The 20,271-nt window shown below is 46.2% G+C and overlaps 1 long non-coding RNA gene across 2 annotated transcripts in view; it reads right to left on the bottom strand.

The window, feature by feature from the left end:
* The window catches only part of LOC150040587 (uncharacterized), a 91,117-nt gene that overhangs the window by 24,740 nt on the left and 46,106 nt on the right, over nucleotides 1-20,271 (bottom strand). Inside the window, exon 5 of one of the 2 annotated variants that reach the window (XR_016533789.1) lies at nucleotides 5,635-5,886. This is a non-coding gene — a long non-coding RNA (uncharacterized LOC150040587). Of the gene's footprint in view, nucleotides 1-5,472; nucleotides 5,887-20,271 lie in introns of those variants that run through there. The other variant, XR_016533788.1, reaches the window with a different exon arrangement.

Below are 20,271 nucleotides of genomic sequence, written 5' to 3' on the forward strand. Positions count from 1 at the left end.
TACACATTCATGGCAACCCTGCTTGTGTTGCGGCGGGGAGTGGGTGATGCTTGTGGAACTTCCAGATGCCAGAAGCACAGAGGCACACGGAAAGAGAGATAGAAACTGCCTTTGCTAAGCTCCAAGGAGGTCCCTCTCCCTGTGCTTAGCCTACCACTTTTTAAATTGAAAAGGGAAGGAATTCAAGAAATTCAAATTAGAAGTCAATGAGCACAGATAAAGGTGCTGGGCAACATAACTCACCAAGGAAATGTCCATTCAAACCACCATAGGATAAACCTGCTTTACCAAAATGAATGATATGACAAAACTGATAATACAAAGTGTTGCTGAGGATATGGAGTAACTGGAATGTCCCAGGCTACTGACAGATGTGTATTTGGCACGGTCATTGCAGAGAATTGCCCGATTAATCACTGAAACTGAATGAAGGCTGCCTTACAACCAAATAGAGTAGTTCTACTCCTAGGTAAATGTCCACAGATAAGAACTTATGTTCCGGGGCCGGGAGTTTGGCCTAGTGGTTAAAGTGCCTGCCTAGTATGCACGAAGACCCGGGTTCGATTCCTTGGTACCACATACATAGAAAAAAGCCCGAAGTGGTGCTGAGGCTCAAGTGGTAGAGCTCTAGCCTTGAGAAAGTCCAAGGACAGTGCTCAAGCCCTGAGCTCAAGCCCAGGACTGGCAAAAAAAAAAAAGAACTTATGTTCCATGACAGATGCTGGTGGGATTGTGGAGAAAAAGGAACCCTACTGCACTGCTGGTGGAAATGTAAACAAATTCAGACACTCTGGAAAGCAGTTTGGAGGTTTCTGAAAAAACTGAAAAGGGACCTTCCCTACGATCCTGCCATACCACTCCTGGGCATCTATCCTGAACATCATAACCCAAGATATGATAAGGACACCTGCTCAGCTATGTTTATCTCTGCACTAGTCACAATAGCCAGGTTATGGAAACAATCCAGATGCCCTACTCCAGATGAATGGATACAGAAAATGTGGTATATATACACAATGGAATTCTACATAGCCAACAGACAAGATAACATAATGGCATTTACAGGGAAGTGGATGAATCTAGAGCGAATCATGTTGAGTGAGATAAGTTAAGACCAAAGGAACAAAAGGCGCATGGTAAACTGCTATTAGACCCAAACAGTACAAGAGCGATGACTCAATATTTGCATACCCAATGCTATGGACATGGTATTGAAATTATAAACACAACTACATAGACATAAAAATCTATGACTCTATAAACATAGTGTTTTATTACATAGATTAATATGTATCTATGACATACAAACCCTCAGCCTAATTTTAACTATGTTCTAAAATCTAAGTGCCAGTGATTGTATATAGAGATTCCCTTCTTGAACATTTGTTTGTTAAACACGTCATTTGACATGTGATGTAAAAATCAATGTTAATAACTTCTTTAATTAAAAAAAGAACATATGTTCCTTTGCCAGGCACAGTGGCTCACGCCTGTAATCCTAGCTACTCAGGAGGCTGAGATCTGAGGAGTGAGATTCAAAGCCAGCTCGGGCGCTAAAGAATGTGAGACTCTTATCTCCAGTTAATCACTAGAAAATAAGTGGGGCTGTGGCTTGAGGGGTAGGGTGGTAGCCTTGAGCTGAAGAGCTCAGGAACAGTGTCCAGGCCCAGAGTTCAAGCCCCATGACCCACACACACACCAAAAAAAGAACATATGTTCCTCCTAGTTCTGTGAAATGCTGTCCATCACAGAACTATTCAAATTAGCCCAAACATGAGATAACCTATCCAAATGTCTATCACAGATAGACTGGATAAATAAATTGTGATACAGTGACTGGGAGCATGGCCTAGTGGTAGTGTGCTCATCTAGCATGCACGAAGCCCTTGGATCAATTCCCCGGAACCACACACACAGAAAAAGCCGGAAGTGGTGCTGTGGCTCAAGTGACAGAGTGCTAGCCTTGGGCAAAAAGTGTCCAAGGACAGTGCCCAGGCCCTGAGTCCAAGCCCTGGGACTAGCAAAAAAAATTGATATAGTTATACCATAGAATATTACACAGCAATGAATACAGGACAAACTACCACTTCATACAACATGAACACTTTCACATACATGACATGGAGGAATGAAAAAAGACACAAAAGTACATTCTGTATAATATCCCTCCTACTAAGTCCAAGACCATGTTCAAGTAATCTGTGGTAAAGGAAATCAGAAAAAAAATGGAGGCCTATTGACTAGCGTGAATAACAGTGTCATCCAAGGTGCTTGAGTTTTTTGTTGAGCATTGGGCTTGAACTCTGGGTCTGGGCAATGTCCCTGAGCTGATCAGCTCAGGGCTACACCCTACCCTCTGAGCTCTTTTGCTCAAGGACAGTATTCTACCATTTTGATCTATAGCACCAGTTTTTGAGTAGTTAATCTCAAAGGGATTGTCTAGCCTGGGTTGGTGATCCTCAGATCTCAGCCTCCTGGGTAGCTTGGATTACAGGCGTGAGCCACTGGCGCCTGACCAGTTGTTCAATTATTGACATCATGGAAGTGTATACTGTATTAAATACAAACATAGCAGCAGAAGCGTTCAAAGGGAAAAGCCCCTCTTCATGAAAAGCCCCAGTCCTTTAGGATTTTCTGAGTCACACCTAAAATATCTCTAAGTATTTTCTTTTTTAGTGTTAGAATTGAAACCCAGAATCTTACATATGCTAAGCAAGTCCTTCACCACTAAACTATACTTCTAGTTTTATTCATTCATTCATCTTATTGATTGATGATTGCACTGGTACTTGAACTTGAGGCCTTATGCTATCACTCAGGAGCTTTTTAACTCAAGGCTGGAGCTCTTCCACTTGAGCCACACTTTCAGTGTTGGCTTTTTTTTTTGCCAGTCCTGGGCTTGGGCTCAGGGCCTGAGCACTGTCCTTGGACTTTCTCAAGGCTAGAGCTCTACCACTTGAGCCTCAGCACCACTTCCGGTTTTTTGTTATGTATGTGGTACCGAGGAATCAAACCCGGGTCTTCATGCATGCTAGGCAAGCACTCTACCACTAGGCCAAACTCCCGGCCTCAGTTTTGGCTTTTTTGATGGTTCACTGGAGATAAGAGTCTCATGGACTTTCCTGCCCAGACTAGCTTTGAACCACCATGTAACGTGTGTGTGTGTGTGTGTGTGTGTGTGTGTGTGTGTGTGTGTGTGCGTGTGTGTGTTAAAAGAATGTATTAGAGCCTGATGCCAAAAAGCCTTCCCCTGGGGTATCTGTCTTCTGGAAAAAATACTCATGCACGGGTCTATTCCACATGTTTAACACCTTACTGCTGTGTTTATGTCACAGATAGTTGTTTGTCATGCAAAATTCCCCAATTTTCAGATGAAAAACAACTTGTTTTGAGAGCATGCTCTACTGAAATCTTTAGGCTCTTCCTTCGGGGCTGGCTGTTACAAAGAAATTAATTTTGAGGGCGGGAGGAAATGGCAAGAAGGCTGAGCACAATCCACAGTGCAGGCGGTGGCGGCACACGCAAGGAATGTGTTTGCTACAATTTGGTCTCTGCCCACTCACTAACTGCTTACTGTGTTTACCTGATCATCAGCCCGCTTGGAAAACAAAATTTAAAAGCATCAAAATACTTCTTTGTTCTCCTCGTGAGCTATTTGCTGCCTACTGGCTGTCTACTTGATTGCACTTTAAGATGTGAAAAAATAAAAATAACAATGAAGGGCCCCGGATCTTGCATGAGAGACTTGAAATAGCAGAGAGAGGAGACCTCAAGGAACCTGAAGCCGTAATGCTGACTACTGCCCAGAAAGTCAAAATCATTGTCAGAGAGCAAAGTGTCCTCAACAAAAGCTTCTGGAAGGCTGGTTGCCAGAGGCTCACACCTGTAATCCTGGCTACGCAAGAGGCTGCTAGCCCAGGCAGGAAAGTTTGTGACTCTTTTATTTTATTTCATTGGCCAGCCCTAGAGCCCAGGCGATGTCCCTGAGCCTCTGTGTTCAAAGCCAGTGATTTACCTACCACTTGAGCCACAGCACCACTTCCAGCTTTTTCTGAGTAGTCTATTGGATATGAATCTCATAGAATTTCCTGCCTGGGCTGGCTTTGAACCGTGATCCTCAGATCTGAGCCTTCTCAGTAGCTAGGATTGCAGGTGTGAACCTCTGGCACCCAGCTTGAAAGCAAGTTCTTGAATCAATGATTATAAGCCAGTGTGCACAGTAGCAGTATTCACAGCAGTCAAAATGTAGAAATAATTCAGATGTTCATTCACAGTTGAATGGATAAAATCAATGTGATAGATACAGTAAAAGACAGCAGGACCAAAATAGGATCATTGCTTGGCACAGTACACCTGTAATTCTAGCTACATAGGAGGCAATGATAGATATGAGGATCATGGTTCAAGGCCAGTGTAGGTAAAATGCTACTGACATCCTAGCTCACGAGAAAGACAAACTTGGTGATGCATGCATCCTGTGGCCCTAGCTACTGAGAAGGCTGAGATCTGAGGATCACGGTTCAAAGCCAGCCCAGGCACAAAGTCTGTAAGACTCTTAACTGTAATTAAACACCAGAAAACTGGAAATGGTGCTGCGGCTCAAAGTGTTAGAGCAATAGCCTTGAGCCAAAGAGCTCAGGGGCAGAACCCAGGCCCAGAGTTCAAACCCACTACCAACAATAAAGAAATAAATAAAAATACAAAGTATATTTTAGGGGCTGGGAGTTTGGCCTAGTGGTAGAGTGCTTGCCTAGCATGCACGAAGACCCGGGTTTGATTCCTCGGTACCACATGCATAGAAAAAAGCTGGAAGTGGTGCTGAGGCTCAAGTGGGAGAGCTCTAGCTTTGAGAAAGTCCAAGGACAGTGCTTAGACCCTGAGCTCAAGCCCAGGACTGGCAAAAAAAAGTATATTTTAAAAAAAGACTGGCAGTCTGGGAATATGGCCTAGGGGTAGAGTGCTTGCCTACCAGGCATGAAGCCCTGGGTTCCATTCCTCAGTATCACATACACAGGAAAAACTGCAAGTGGTGCTGTGGCTCAAGCATTAGGACTCTAGCCTTGAGCATAGAGAGGCTCAGAGACAGAGGCCAGACCCTGAATTCAAACTCCACGACTGGCAAAAAAAAAGAAAAGACTGGCTCTACTCCTTGGCAGGAACAAGGTTAGTGCAGCCTCCTGACACCTCCAGAGCAATATTCTAATCTGGAATTCCATTTGATCCTCAATCACCACCCTATTTTGAGAAAACCATGATGCCCCAGTCATTCAGAAGTTTGGCTGATTCTGCCAAGCTGGCTCTGCCAAGAGAATATTATTGCATCTGCCTCAGAGTAAATCCTGTATGCAAAGTGCCTATCAGAGGGCCTAAGGACAGAGTGGGGGACATTTCCAAACCGACACAAACAGATTGCATAATCTTCCTTAAATCTGCTTCCTAATAAATGATCATCTAGCAGGTCAAATTCTATCTGAGGGTTGTTTTTAGTCTAATTCCCAGCCAATAATAGGTCACGGGGAAGGGCAGATGTAGGCCCAGCCTTTATCCCCATCACACTCCCAGTCCTGCTTGCAGATTGCTTATGGCCTGTCTAAATCCAATGAGGTTTTGCTATATTCAGGAATTCAACAGTACCATGCAGATTTAATCCCTTCTTCTCTTCTTCCCTCCTGGCTCTGGCTCTCTTCCATTGCTGGCCTTCTTCTTGGACTCCCTGGTGATGACAAGATGGTAGCAGGAATCTTTCATATTTGCTGTGGTTGCAGTTTGGCTTGGAAAGTAAAAAGCAGATTGTCCCGAAATTGCTCACAAAAGTCTCCGAAGGGAGTCGGATTGCCTCTTTGGCTTAAGTTGGATCCTTGTGACCATCCCTGATGCAATCCATCACTGTCATTACAGAAAAGACATTTTGATGGGTCACATGTCACTTCAGAGACAGAGGTCAGATCAACCACAGTCACATGGGCTGAGAGTAGTGAAGAGTGAGCAGGGGGTAAAAGCTAGTCACAAAGTGACTACATCTCTACTTAATCACCAAAAAGCCAGAAGTAGGTATGACTCAAGTGGTAGTACACTAGCCTTAAGCAAAAAAAAAAAAAAAAAAAAAAAAAAAAAAAAAAAACGAAAGCTCAGGGGAGCTGGGCGCCAGTAGCTTATGCCTGTAATCCTAGCTACTGAGGAGGCTGAGATCTGAGGATTGGGGTTCAAAGCCAGCCTGGGCACAAAAGTCCGTGAGATTCTTCTCACCAGTTAACCACTAGAAAACCAGAAGTGGTGCAGTGACTCAAAGTGGTAGCCTTGAGCTGAAGAGCTCAAGGACAGTGCCTGGCCCAGAGTTCAAGCCCCACAACCTACAAAAACAAAAGGCTCAGGGGAAAGACCAGGATCTGCATACACACACACACACACACACACACACACACACACACACACACACACACACACAGAGTAACGTGTAGATTTTGCTTTCTTAGATTTGTAGCATATCCTTATAGTGTGAGGAAGGCCACGCAATCATGTAAAAAACATGCTCTAGCCAATAACCCCAGCTGACCATCCCAGCCACATCCACTACTCTCTGCCAGCCAAGTGGGTGGGGCCATTTTGACTGGTCCAAGCCTGTTGATCCTTCAGATAATTACAGCATCCCAGGACAGCCTGTGAAGCAGAATGACCCAACAGATCCCATTCAACTTATCAATCCATGCGAAAATAATAATTTGGGCCAGGAGTTTGGCCTAATAGAAGAGTGCTTGCCTAGCATGCACGAAGACCAGGTTCAGTTCCTTGATACCACATACATAGAAAAAGCCACAAGTGGTGCTGTTGCTCAAGTGGTAGAGCTGTAGCCTTGAGAAAACCCAAGGACAGTGCTCAGGCCCTGAGTACAATCCCTGGGACTGGCAAAAATAATAAATTGCCATTGTTATAAAAGTTGTAGGTTCATGGACTACATAGATATAGATAGCTGAAACAGGGTTGTCAGAGCATGGTTTGAATGTTTCCATCCCCTTCACATAGAAACTGAATCCCTAAAAAGGTAGCATTGAGAGGTAGGGTCTTCCAGGAAATGATTACGCCACGAAAGGTAATTAGACCCTGATGGAAGAGACGAATGCCTTCTAAAAGGGCTTGAGTTGAGTACACCCCTACTGTCCCTCCCGCTATAGGAGGACAGTGTTTCCCCTTTCCAGAGGACATCACAAGTTACCACCTTGGAAAGCAGGGAACATCCCTCATCAGACACCAAATCTGCTGTTGCCTTGCTCTTGGATGTTCAGGGTTCCGGAACTGTGAGAAATAAACTTCTGTGGTTTATAAATGACCCACTCTGTGGTATTTTGTTATAGTACCACAAATGAACTAAGGCACTAAATGAACATCAGAAACTTTTCTTTGACAGGAAATGAGCCAATGCTAAATGGGCAACAAATAAGTCTGTCACAAGCACATATTCTGGGTAGTCCATTCTATCTGTCAACCTATGGGCTGGAGAAGATATGGAATTGTCTGAATAAAACAATGTCACAGCATTCTTGTGTTCACTCACTAGTTTTATCAGTGTCTAAGGATAGTAGCTGCAGCTGCAGGGGCTCTAACCCAACTTCAGGCTCACAGCTCTAACAGTGAATGCTGCTTTTTTTCTTTCATTTTTTTTAGTTCCCTTCCCTCCAACAGTAAATGTTGAAACACAGCTGCTCCTACAGGGTTCTGGGAATAGTTCCTGGGAGCCATCCTAGAGATTCCAGAATAGGCCCAAACTGCCATCTATGACCACAAACCTATGTGGCCTTTTCAACTTCCCGAAGCTGTTAAGGTTCTGATTCCCAGGATCCCAGGCATGTGATCCTGTACGACAAATCTTTTGCAACGGAATCAAGTTAAAGATCCTGAGATCAGAGCCTCTTAGATTATCCAGGTGCATCCAAAATTCACCTAACAACAGCCAGAAGAGAAGAGAAGGCCATATGTGGATAGAGACAAAGACGAAAAGTAACGTTGCCACAGGAATGAATGACAGTTATCAGGAGCTGAAAGAGGCAATGAAGGAATCACTCCCTAGAGACTCCAGAAGACGTGTGATCCTGATGACTTCTCCATGTTGGACTTTCCGGCCTCTAGTTCTGTGAGAGAATCCATTTCGATTGTTCTCAGCCCAATGTGAGATTCTTTATAGCCTCAAGAGACTTAAGATACCATATTTCCTTGTATTCAATTCCTCTCTGCTTAAAATAGACGCAGTGATTTCTGTTGTGGTGGTACTAAAACTCTGAGTAGTCCAACTCCTTCCATCCTAGGACTGGAAAGCTAAAACAGACAGGATGCTCATCCTGCATGGTTCCACCCCTCCCTCATTCGTCAGAGAGGATACAGACTGAGATTTGACACAAAATGGGATCATCCAGGCTTTGCTGGCAGCCTCACAAGCAGATGCACTGCTTTCTAGTTCTGAGGGAGTGGTGGTCCTCACAGCCCTTCTGATTACTCATGTGACACCCAAAGAGTTTATTTTATTTTTACTTTAAATTATTCGGTTGCCAGCACCCCGGCTTACTTTTGCCAAGAGCCTGGCTGTCTCATCAGGCCAGGAGCCACAGAGCCAGGCAGGGCCTCTGCGAAGCTCATTTCTCTTTCCGTTAGCCCAGGGAGTCCAATAAAAGAGCTGGAAAGCATGTGGACATGATTGAAAGTCTTCATTCCAATACCAGTGAGATCACTTCCTCCTAAAGGGGTGGTTTGTCTTGGTCTGCATCCCTTCTCTAAAATGAGACTCTATGTATTCCTGGAAACATCAGTGGGTGCACATGTGTTCAGGCGCTCACCAGGGTCCCAGAACTTGTGTGTACACGATTCTCTCTGAGCCCACATGTCTATTTCAGTATGTGTATTCCTATGTGCGATTCTGTTTGTGCCTGGGTCGGTGTCGGTGTGTGTGTGTGTGTGTGTGTGTGTGTGTGTGTGTGTGTGTGTGTGTGTGTGTGTGCAAGCACGCGCACACGTGCACATGTGTATCTCTCCGTGTGCGTGGATCTCTTGTGTGTGGAGAGAAGGTAGCAGGAGATGAAACAAAATGGCTGTGGTTAGTGTTAATACCATAAACTTGAGCTATGGTTTTCATAAATAGGAGGCTGGAGGTCACTGCTTGCTGCTTTGACCACTGTGCTGTTGAAATTATATTACCATGGAAGAATTCTTTCATTCTGCATGCCAGTGTGGGCAATTCTGCTCCCCAGAAACTCAGATGAGGGCTGGAAATTCGGCCTAGTGGTACAGTGCTTGCCTAGCATGCACAAAGCTCTGGGTTTGATTCCTGAGTACCACATACACAGAAAAGGCTGGAAGTGGTGTGGTGGCTCAAGTGGTAAAGTGCTAGCCTTGAGGAAGCTCAAAGACAGTGCCCAGTCCCTGAGTTCAAGCCCCAGAACTGGCAAAAAAAAAAAAAGAAATGAAAAAAAAAGAAACTCAGATGAGAAGTATTTCATGACGGGGGAGTGATGTCTTAAGCATGACCTATGCCATTAATTTTTTGTCAAAAAAAATCAAAAGAAAATGGACAATCTGGGCACCAGGGGCCCCCATCCATAATCCTAGCTACTCAGGAGGCTGAGATCTGAGGATCATGGTTCAAAGCCAACCCACACAAGAAAGTCTGTGAGACTGTTATGTCCAACTAATTACACAAAAAAGCCCGAAGTAGAGCTGTAGCTTAAGTAGTAGAGTGCTTCCCTTGAGACAAAGTAGCTCAGGGACAGTGCTCAGGCCTTGATTTCAAGCCCCAAGATCAGCACAAAATAAAAAATTACAATAGAAAAGGCATAGGATCCTCTGTTAGCAATGACGAGGTAACCTCAATGCTACTTGACAGATTCCCGGCTGGCCTGATATGAATGGTCCTTGACTAAGCATCATTGTGCAGTGATCCAGGATCTGGCTCCTCAGAGAAGCCAGGTCCTGGTTGGGCCCCCATGAGCCTCTTGATGATATCAAGCATGATAAATGATATCAAATAGAGAGCTAAGCCACTTTGGAAGGTATCCCAAAGGTGCTTACCCCAGGCTTGGGGAAGGATTGCATCCAAGGCAAACTTCCCAGAAGGATCTGAAGGATTCTGCAGGAATTATCTAGAACAATGAGAATTCCTAGGATTAAAGGGGGAGCCTCAGACTGGGCTTCAGGCCATGATTGCCTTTGGGTATGTGGGGGTTTTGTAGGTGGCATTCTGCTTACTTGGGGGTGAATCCTTCCATTGTGAATCATGCACTGATATGAAGGAGGCCATTGCCAGCTCCTCTGCTTCCTTGCTCCCTCTCCAAGCTGGACTGAAAACACAAGCCTTAGCCTCCCTTTCTCCCTTGCCCACTGTACGGCCATGCTCCATGTTGTGTTAGCCAAGCCCAGGTGGCCCCTCTTCCATCACAGACTGCTGCTGCTGCTGCTGTAGATTGCCAGCCATAGGCTGGTGCACTAGATTGGTTGTGCTTATCCACCCACACCACAGCAATCCCCCGGCCTGGCTTTAGCAGCTGCCCTGGCAGAAAGCTCCTATCCAACTTCAGCCTCTGATCCTCACACCCTCAGACACCTGCCCATCGGCCAGAAAGCTCTCTAAAGGGCTCTGATGCCTGCACAATAGCTTCTGCCATCTTGAGCATTGCCAGAGACTCAATGAGCACTGTGACACTGGGTTCAGCCCCTGGGAGTTAGTGGTGGGGGGAATAGCAGCAAAGCCAGGGTTACTTCTTTTCTTTCTCTCTTTCTTTTTCTCTTTCTCTTTCTCTCTCTTCTTTCTTTTCTTTCTTTCTTTTTTTTTGGTTGTGGGGTTTAAACTCAGGGTCTGGATGCTATCCCTGAGCTTTTTGTCCTCCAGACTAGTGCTCCACCACTTTGATCCACAGCACCACTTCTGGTTTTCTGAGGATTCATTGGCGATAAGTCTCATGGACTTTCTTGCCCAGGCTGGCTTCGAATCACAACCCTCAGATCTCAGTCTCCTGAGTAGCTAGGATTGCAGGTGTGAACCACCAGTGCCTGGCTCAAATCCAGAGTTTCTAAGTGAATTTAAAGCAGTGAGGGATGAGAACAAGAACTCCAGGTGAGAGAAGGCCAGCTGGCTCACCTCCGGTAAGAGACAAGGGTCTCACTGGGTACTAAGCACCAAATAGAAGCACCCAAAGGTCAGATCAGGGCTCACAGCAGAAAGCATGGCTACAGCCAGCAGCCCAAGTTAGGGAATACAGTGTGATGCTGGGCCTGCTGGTGCCAATGGGGTAGGCACCAACTTTTCAGACCATCCCTTGTTTGCATCTTCCTTTCCACGTTGGTAGCCAGGGTGCCCTCCCCATCCCCCCACACACACTTCAAGCGTGGAGTAAGGATTGAATACAATGGTACCTACCCTTCCTTCATCTGCTCAGTCTCCCCTTTCCCCTTGTAGCTCAGAATACCTGGCTACTGTCAATTCTAGGCTGAAGCCTCTCCCATCCATCATGGGGACTCTCCTGTGGCCATTGTACTGAGAAACAAATGTCGGGCTCCCTTAGTAAATCACCAGAAGCAGCAGGCCCAGGAACAGAGGGTTAGAACCCGAGCTACTGCTTTCTTCCAGGGTGAAGACATTCAAGCTACACCATGTCTGCAGGGCTATTGCCCAGCAGGGCCCAGCCTGCTAACTGGCACATCCTGACTTCTTTCTCCACTGCCCTCTGCCTTGGGCCCTATGCCCGCTGAGTACCTTATCTCCTGGAGAGAGCTCCAGAGCCCTTGAGAAAACATCATCTTTCTGGCTGGTCACCTGGGCACAAACAAGCATAGGAGAGCCAGTTTCTTGGGAGTGGGGAGTGTGTGTGGGGGGTCTTTCCTCAACATCTCAGTGTGTTTGGCATTTCTGGCTCTCAAAATCAGCAGTCTTGCTGGGGGGCTAGTGATGGCTCACACCTGTAATCCTAGCTACTCAGGAGACTGAGATCTGAGGATTGTAGTTCAAAGCCAGCCTATGCAGGAAAGTCCATGAGACCCTTACCTCCAATTAACCACAAACATCTGTGTGTCCCAGATATGGCACACACACACACACACACACACACACACACACACCAGCAATATTACCAATATGGCTTGTTCCTCAGGAGGTAGAACAGGGATGTTTGTTAAAGCAACATACTGCATTATGGTGCTCTTATAGTCCCTATCTAAGAGTACTTAGTCATATTCTTAATGTTTTCCTCTCTGTCTTCATGTTCCTTACCTAGGTATCCTATCCTTCAAAGCTCACACTTTGGAATAAATTTTGTGTTAGTCATTTCCATGTTAGTATAAGTTGAAGATGAAGAAATAATTCTCTCTCCCAGAAGGACTTGCATTTAAATCTTTTGGGACGGAAATTAGTCTGCAATGAGAGATTTGTCTTCATTAAAGGGATTTCAATTCATAATCCCACAAATCAGAGAGGCACAGCAGCGTGGGGTTGGAGTGAAGAGGGGGGAAGCACAATGTTTCCGCACACTGGAGATCTCATGACTTCATTTACCCATGCTGCTTTTTTTTTTTCTTGTTATTTGTCTTCTTTTTGCAGGGCCTGGGGCTTGAACCCAGGGCTTAGGCCCTGTCACTCATCCTCTCTGTGCTCAAGGTTAATGCTCTACCAATTGAGCCAGTTCCACTTCCAGCTTTTTCTGAGCAGTTTATTGGAGATGACAAATTCATGGACTTAGCTAGGTACCGGTGGCTCACACCTGTAATCCTAGCTACTCAGGAGGCTGAGATCTGAGGATCACAGTACAAAGCCAGCCTGGGCACTAAAGACTGTGAGACTCTTATCTCCAGTTAACCACCCAAAAACTAGAAATGGTACTGTGGCTCAAATGGTAGAGTGGCAGGCCTGAGCTGAAGAGCTCAGGGACAACACCCAGGTCCTAGGATAGGGAGGTAGACTTGAGCTGAAGAGCTCAGGGTTAGCACCCAGGTCCAGAGTTCAAGCCCCATGACTGACAAAAAAAATAAAAATTAATTATTTATTTAATTTAATTAAAAAGAATCTCATGGACTTTCCTGCTCAGGCTGGCTTCGAACCAAATCAGATCAGATCTCAGATTTCTGAGAAGCTATAAATAGCAGAAATTAGAATGAGCCACCAGCCCCTGGCTCTGTGTTGATTTTACGTAGTCTGGATTACAATGATTTTTTTTTTTGCCAGCCTTGGGGCTTGAACCCAGGGCCTGCGGACTATTCCTGAGCTTCTTTTGCTGAAGGCTAGCACTCTACCACTTGAGCCACAGTACCACTTGGGCCTTTTCTGTGTACTGAAGAATGGAAGCACTAGGCCACATTCCCAGCCCAAGATGATTTTTTCCCTTCCATGCTTTGCCTCTGAGATCTACAAGTTGGGTTGACTCCCTTTTGATTCATGGATGAATCATAAAATTTCAGGTTTCCTGAACACTAGAGATCAAATCTTGTGTTTTCTAGATGAAGAAAGAAGAGAGAAAGAGAAAGAGAGGATGTGTTTAAGGCCCCACAGCAAGTTATAGCAGACTGGAGACGGATTTCTAAGCTTTCCTGACTCCCAGTTCCATGTCCTCCATAAATAAGTCATGACCAAACACGGAGCCTGGCTGAATGACACAGACAGATTTAGTGTGGTTTGAGAAAGAGTCCTAGAAGACTTTGGTCCAGGTGAATGAAGGTCTTAGGAGCCCCTCTTGTGGGGCTACAGGCACTGGAAGGTAGAAGGGCTAGACAATGTTCACTGCTATTGCTGTGCCAGCCAATTTTGCAACAAAGGCCTTTGGTTTGGTTCTCAACAATCTAGAGCCTCTGATCCTCCAAAAGCACAGCCACTCTTGGCTTTCCTAAGCTAGTGCGTGCTCTCTCTCTCCCTCCCTCTCCCTCTCCCTGCCTCTCCCTCCCTCTTCCTCCCCTCCCCCCATCCTCTCTCTCTCTCTCTCTCTCTCTCTCTCTCTCTCTCTCTCTCTCTCTCTCTCTCTCTCTCTCTCTCTCTCTCTCTCTCTCTGTCAGTCATGGGGCTTGAACTCTGGGCCTGCGACCTGTCCATGAGCTATTCAGCTCAAGGCTACCACCCCACCCCTTGAACCACAACTCCACTTCTGGCTTTTCTAGTGGTTAATGAGAGATAAGAGTCTGCAGTTTTTTGTGCCTGGGCTGGCTTTGAACTAAGATCCTCAGATGTCAGCCTCCTGAGTAGATAGGATTACAGGCATGAGCCATCTTGCCCAGCTTAAGCCATCTTTCATTCATTCTTTTCAGCAGACAGTGCAAGGCCCCTCCTCTATTTGAGATTTGAGATCAACCTTGGCCTGAATTTGCTTTGGATTTATTCTGGAATTTACAGGCCAGAGGCAAAGAAGCAGAACCAATAAGTTCTTGGAATCCAATCACCTGAGTTCAGCTCCCAGGTCTTCTCCCCAAATTATATTGCATCTTTGAACTGTTTACTTAACCTTTTTTGGTCACTAGATTCCTTAGTTGTAGGGGAGGGTGATTTGGTACTTGCTTCCTCAGACTGCTAGGCCAGCTGAATGGAGTCAATACACAGCCAGCACTAGGAAAAGTGCAGGCTAATAGTGAGTCACCAGCAAAGTCCTCAGAACCTCCCAGAAGCCCACCCCCACCCTGACCCGTACCTCTCCCTGTGAACTAAGCCCACTGATTTGTTTTGAAAAGACTGTACTCAAGCTGGTCACCCGTGCATGCATGCCTCAGGCCTGTAATCCTAGCTACTGAGGAGGCTGAGATCTGAAGGACAGGATTTGAAGCAATCCTGGGCAGAAAAGTGTGTGTGAGACTGTTATCTCCAACATACTACTGAAAAAGCAGAAGTGGGGTTGTGGCTCAAGTGGCAGAGCACTAGCCTTGAGCACAAAGAGACTCAGGGACACTGCCTGCATTCAAGACCAAAACAGACCAAAAACAAAAGAAAAAAGAAAAAGATTGTACCTAGCACCAAGTATCCAAGTATGGTGTTACTCACCTGTAATTCCAGCACTCAGGAAGCTAAGAGAGGAAAAGCAAGAGTTCCAGGCCAACCTGGGTTATAGTCTAAGACTGTCTCAAAACCAAACAAAACAAAAAGGTTGGAATTAGGGATGAAACCATACATTAAAAAAAATGTAAGCCAGGTACCAGTGATCCATGCCTCTTATTTTAGCTAATCAGGAAGCTGAGACTCGGAGGATAGAGATTAAAAGCCAGCCTAGGGAGAAGAGTCCACAAGACCCTACCTTCAATCAACCAGTAAAAACTGGACTGGAGGCTTGGTTCAAGAAATAGAAAAGCATGGGGCTGGGAGTTTGGCCTAGTGGTTAAAGTGCTTGCCTAGCATGCATGAAGACCCGGGTTCAATTCCTCGGTACCACATACATAGAAAAAAGCCGGAAGTGGTGCTGAGGCTCAAGTGGTAGAGCTCTAGCCTTGAGAAAGTCCAAGGACAGTGCTCAGGCCCTGAGCTCAAGCCCAGGACTGGCCAAAAAAAAAAAAAGAAATAGAAAAGCAGCCATGAGCAAATAAGCCAAGCAGGAGTGCAAAGCTCTGAGTTCAAGCCCTGGTACTGATAAGAAAGAAAGAGAGAGGGAGGAAGGGAAAGAGGGAAAGAAAAGGGAAGGGAAGGGACCAGAGGAAGGGAGGGAGGAAAAAGAGAATATGATATAGGTAGGAAGAGATGGGAGGATTGTATTTCAAGGCAAATCTTAAATCTATCTGAAAAAATGAAGCTGTGTTTGTTGGAGTGTTTGCAATCCCAGCTACTTGGGAGGAAGAAGGAGGAGGATCAAAGTCCAAGGCCAGCCCTCACAAAACCATGAAACTCCCTGAAAAAAATAACAAACATCTAAAGCAGCAAGAACTAGAAGGTGGTATCCCTCAATTGATAGAGCTTATCAAGCACAAGCCCGGAATTTAAGCACCAGTACCTCCCCCAAAGAGAAAATGATGTGCCCGTTTCTGACATCCAAAAGAGTGAGATACAGTCACCATATCCACTTCCTCCTTCACTCTGCCATCAGGTGGAAGCAAACCAGGAAAAGCCATAGTATAAACAAGTCCTGCTGTTGGTGGTGGTTTGTTTTTTCCTCTTGCTGGCCTTGGACTTTTCCTCGTGCCTCACCGTCGTAGTGCTGAGACTACGGGTATACACCACCACACCCAGCTTCCATGATCTTTTTTTAAATTGTTAACATTCCTGTTTCTACTATACAGGTTTGTGTGTGCTGAGAAATAAAATAACGAGCCAGGTGTGGTGGTTCATGCCCGTAATTCTAGCTACTCAGGAGGTTGAGATCCGAGAATCTCAGTTCAAAGCCAGCCTGGGCACAAAAATCCGTGAGATTCTTATATCCAGTTAACCACTAGAAAACGGGAAGTGGCACTGTGGCTCAAGGGGTAGGGTAGTAGCCTTGAGCAGAAGAGCTCAGGGACAGCACTTAGGCTGAGTTCAAGTCTCACAAGTGATAAAAATAAACAAAGAAATATAATAACGAGGGCTGGGTGTTTAGCCTAGTGGTAGAGTGCTTGCCTAGCATGCACGAAGACCCAGGTTCGATTCCTCGGTACTACATACATAGAAACAAGCCGGGATTGGTGCTGAGGCTCAAGTGGTAGAGCTCTAGCCTTGAGAAAATCCAAGGACAGTGCTCAGGCCCTGAGCCCAAGCCCAGGAGCAGCAAAAAAAAAAAAAAAAAAAAAAAAAAAATATATATATATATATATATATAATAACAAGGCAAAGAAAGTGGAATGCTCTGGGGGAGGCAAGACTGCATAGATATTATAAATTTCAAAGGAACTTCAGTTCTGTGCATACCACACTCCTGCATCCCGCATGTCCCTTTACATTGTGGAGCTCAGCAGTAGCTCAGAGCCAGCCAGCATTATGGCCCAGAAACAATATCATTCTTCTCCCTTCCCTCCCCCTTTGTATCTTCAGTGCTGATGGCTTGGTGACAGTGGAACAAGGAGTCGTGGCAGGCACAGAAGCTGCCTCTTTGGACCCAGTTCAGTGTTTATGGATTCAGGGTAGACTGAATAGCCAGCTGTCTTCAGCAAGAACGTCCCTAGGAGGAAAAGTATATCCCCGATTGGCCTGTGGTAAATGCCTGAAATTCTACCATTAGCAATGCATTCCTTTGGTTAGGCCACACCATATTCTGGGGCCACTATTTTAAAGGAAAAATGCCCCCCCGGGGGGGTAACCAGTGAAGACCCTGGTACTTTCTGAGCACCGGCTGCTGCCTGTGTGCTTGCAGACAGGGTTGCAGCGTGGAAGGAAAGGGTGGGGCAGGGAGGGCTGAGGGCAACTTGCCCTGCTGAGCTGTTATGCTGCTTTGTTAAGGAAATACTCTACTAGGGAGTCATTAACACCCGCCCCCCCAAGCCCAGGGATGCTGCCAGTGATCTCTTCCCTTGGAGTCTTGGTAGGGGTGGGGCTTGTGAGTATTTGAGCCAATGGAGAAAGCCCATACAACGCCATCCTATTTGCTGGAGCACTTGTAGTTGGAACTCTGGGACCTCGGGTGAGAAGCCCTGTTTCTCAGAGTCTGTAAGCTGGAAAGACAATCCTGGAAGGTTCTAGAAGAGTGATAAGCCATCTTTTGCCTGGCTTGTAGATCTGTTAAGGAAGCCTCCAGAACTACTATCGACCAGCTGAATACCACAGAGAAATGATCTCTCCGTGCTACTAGAAGAACTGTGTGGTCAAACACTGCCCAACTTGCCCTCACCTAGGAAAGGTAATGAAACTATTGTTTTCAGTTATCCAAGATGAGATTATTACCCAGAAGAAACCTGGCCTGAGAGCATCAGCCTCACAGATGGTTAATACAGAAGCTTCTGGCAACTAGAGGCAGAAGCTCAAAGGAGCTGGAGTCTCTAAAAAGGGCTGATCCCTCACATACCACTACTTCAGTCCCTGGAAGTAGTCATTTCCCAGAAGCTACTTCACTTCCCTGGAAGTGTGTGCCACACCCACACTCAAGAGCCTAGGCACTGATGCCAATAAACATCCAGAATCTGCAGTGGAAGAATCCTGGGAGCCCCACCTACCTTTCTTTCTAGACAAGGACACCGAGTTTCTGAAAATCATTAAGAGACTTGAAGTCCCATGGCCTAGGACATGGCATATCTCTGAAGGGGAGGGTGAGGCTTTGTGCCAAAACAATGGGTGTCACCCAGAAGCCAGCAGGGCCTGACCTATTGGCTTTATGAAAGCTTTCCTAAAATGACTGTTTCTGCCAGGTGCTGGTGTCTCACACCTGTAATTCTAGCTACTCAGGAAGCTGAGATCTGAAAATGGTTATTCGTAGCCAGCCTAGTCAGAAGAGTCCATGAGACTCTTATCTCTAATTAATCCCCAAAAACATCAGAAGTGGATCCGTGGCTCTAATGGTAGAGCAAAAGAACCACAGGGACTACGCCCTGATTCTGACTTCAAGCCTCAGTGAAAAGAAAGTCAGATAGACAGAGGAAGAAGGAAGGAAGAAAGGAAGGAAAGACTGAAAGGATGAATAGAAGGGAGGAAAGAAAGGAGGGAAAGGAAGGAAGAATAGAAGAGAGAAAGAGAAAAAAGAAGGAAGGAAGGAGAAAGAAAGAGATAAAGGAATGAAAGGAAGAAGGAAGGAAGAAAAAAAAGAAAAAAGAAAAGAAAAGGATCGTGCTGCTGTGTGTGACAAGCTCTCAGCACAACGACCTCTGGGGAGACTGGGGTGGGGGTGGGGAGACTGGTGGGGGGAGGTAGGGTGCTGCGATCATTTACTGTTTTCCTCCGTGTCCACCTCTCACTTGAGGCCCCTGGGAGGTGCGGTGTACATAAGCCAGGAGAACACCAGTCCCCTGGCGGCAAGGTTCCCCGGAGCTGGCAGCTAAGTCTGCCTGCTCACACAACAAACCAAGCACGGGGACATCAGTGCAGGAGGACAGCTGCGCCCCCTGCAGTTTCTCTCGCTTCAAACCTGTCCCTGGGCCCTCTCTCGGTCCTTTATTCACATCATCAGCTGAGCATACTTGGCACAATAGCAAGAGCCCAGACTGCGAGAAAGTGGCGGTCACGCCCCAGTTTCCCCTCCAAGCTGCTACAAAGAACACAATAGGAAGCGTGCACCTACTCAAGGAAGATGGCAGAAACAGTCCTGGAGAGAGCCCAGCCTGTTTCCCTGCTGTGTTGTAGTCCACAGGATGCCTGCTCCCACCTTGCTGCTCCCAGCCTTTAGGGGAGACACCCGGCCCTACAATCTGCACCTTGCTGTCTTTCCAGAACATTCTTGCCCCCGTCACACTTGTCTCTCAGGCCCTTGGCTTGCCTGGGGGTAACCTTGACATTCCATTGCCTTCTCTTTGGTGGACCCCCCCCACTCCACCCCATCCCCCCAGATCTCCCTTAGCTTTGCAAAGCCTCCTTGTGTTTTTGTGCAGTGGAGCCCAGCTGTCACATATGTGACCAAGCTTTGACAAGGAGCAGTGAGTTTGTTTGTATTTTTCTGTTTCCACGGTTCCCTCGTCTCTCCTAGGAGCGGGAGGTGCCAGGGAAGCTGTAATTTGCTAAACAGGTATTAATCTTCCCATTACTCCCGAGAGCCAGGTAGAACCACTCAGTCAAAACACACAGAACTGTGATTACACCTGCCTGGCAGGAGCACGCAAGCATGCACCAGGATTCGAACCTCCCCAACCAAGCCCCGCATTTTGTCCCTAGGCTGCAGCTGACAGAGCTTTCTCTTTGTACAACAGCCACAAAGCCAAATATCCTAGGGGCCTCCCTACAGCTCTCCAGGGTCCCTCAATCTCTCTTAGAAAGGGCAGGGTAACTGGGTGCAGGTGGCTCATGTCTGTAATCCTAGCTACTCAGGAGGCTGAGGTCTGAGGATCGAAGTTCAATGCCAGCCAGGGCAGAAAGTCCCTGAGACTCCAATTAATCACCAAATAAAAGAAAAGCTGAAGTTGAAGTATGGCTCAAGTAGAAGAACACTAACCTTGAGGGGAAAAAAAGAAGCTCAGAGGTAGCACTTAGGTCTAGGTCTTAAGTTCAAGCTCCAGGATTGACACCAAAAAAATAAATTAATTAAATTAAATTAAAGGTGGAGGGGCTGGAAGTTTGGCCTAGTGATATAGTGCTTCCTAGTGTACGAAGACCCAGGTTCGATTCATTGGCTCAAGTGGTAGAGCTCTAGCCTTGAGGAAAGCCTAAGGACAGTAGTCAGGCCCTGAATTCAAGTCCCAAGACTGGCAAAATAAAATGAAGGTGGAGAGATAGTACATGGCCTCAGAGAC

Source organism: Megascapheus bottae, chromosome X (assembly GCF_031878675.1).
Source record: "Megascapheus bottae isolate mThoBot1 chromosome X, mThoBot2.hap1, whole genome shotgun sequence".
NCBI lineage: Eukaryota > Metazoa > Chordata > Mammalia > Rodentia > Geomyidae > Megascapheus > Megascapheus bottae.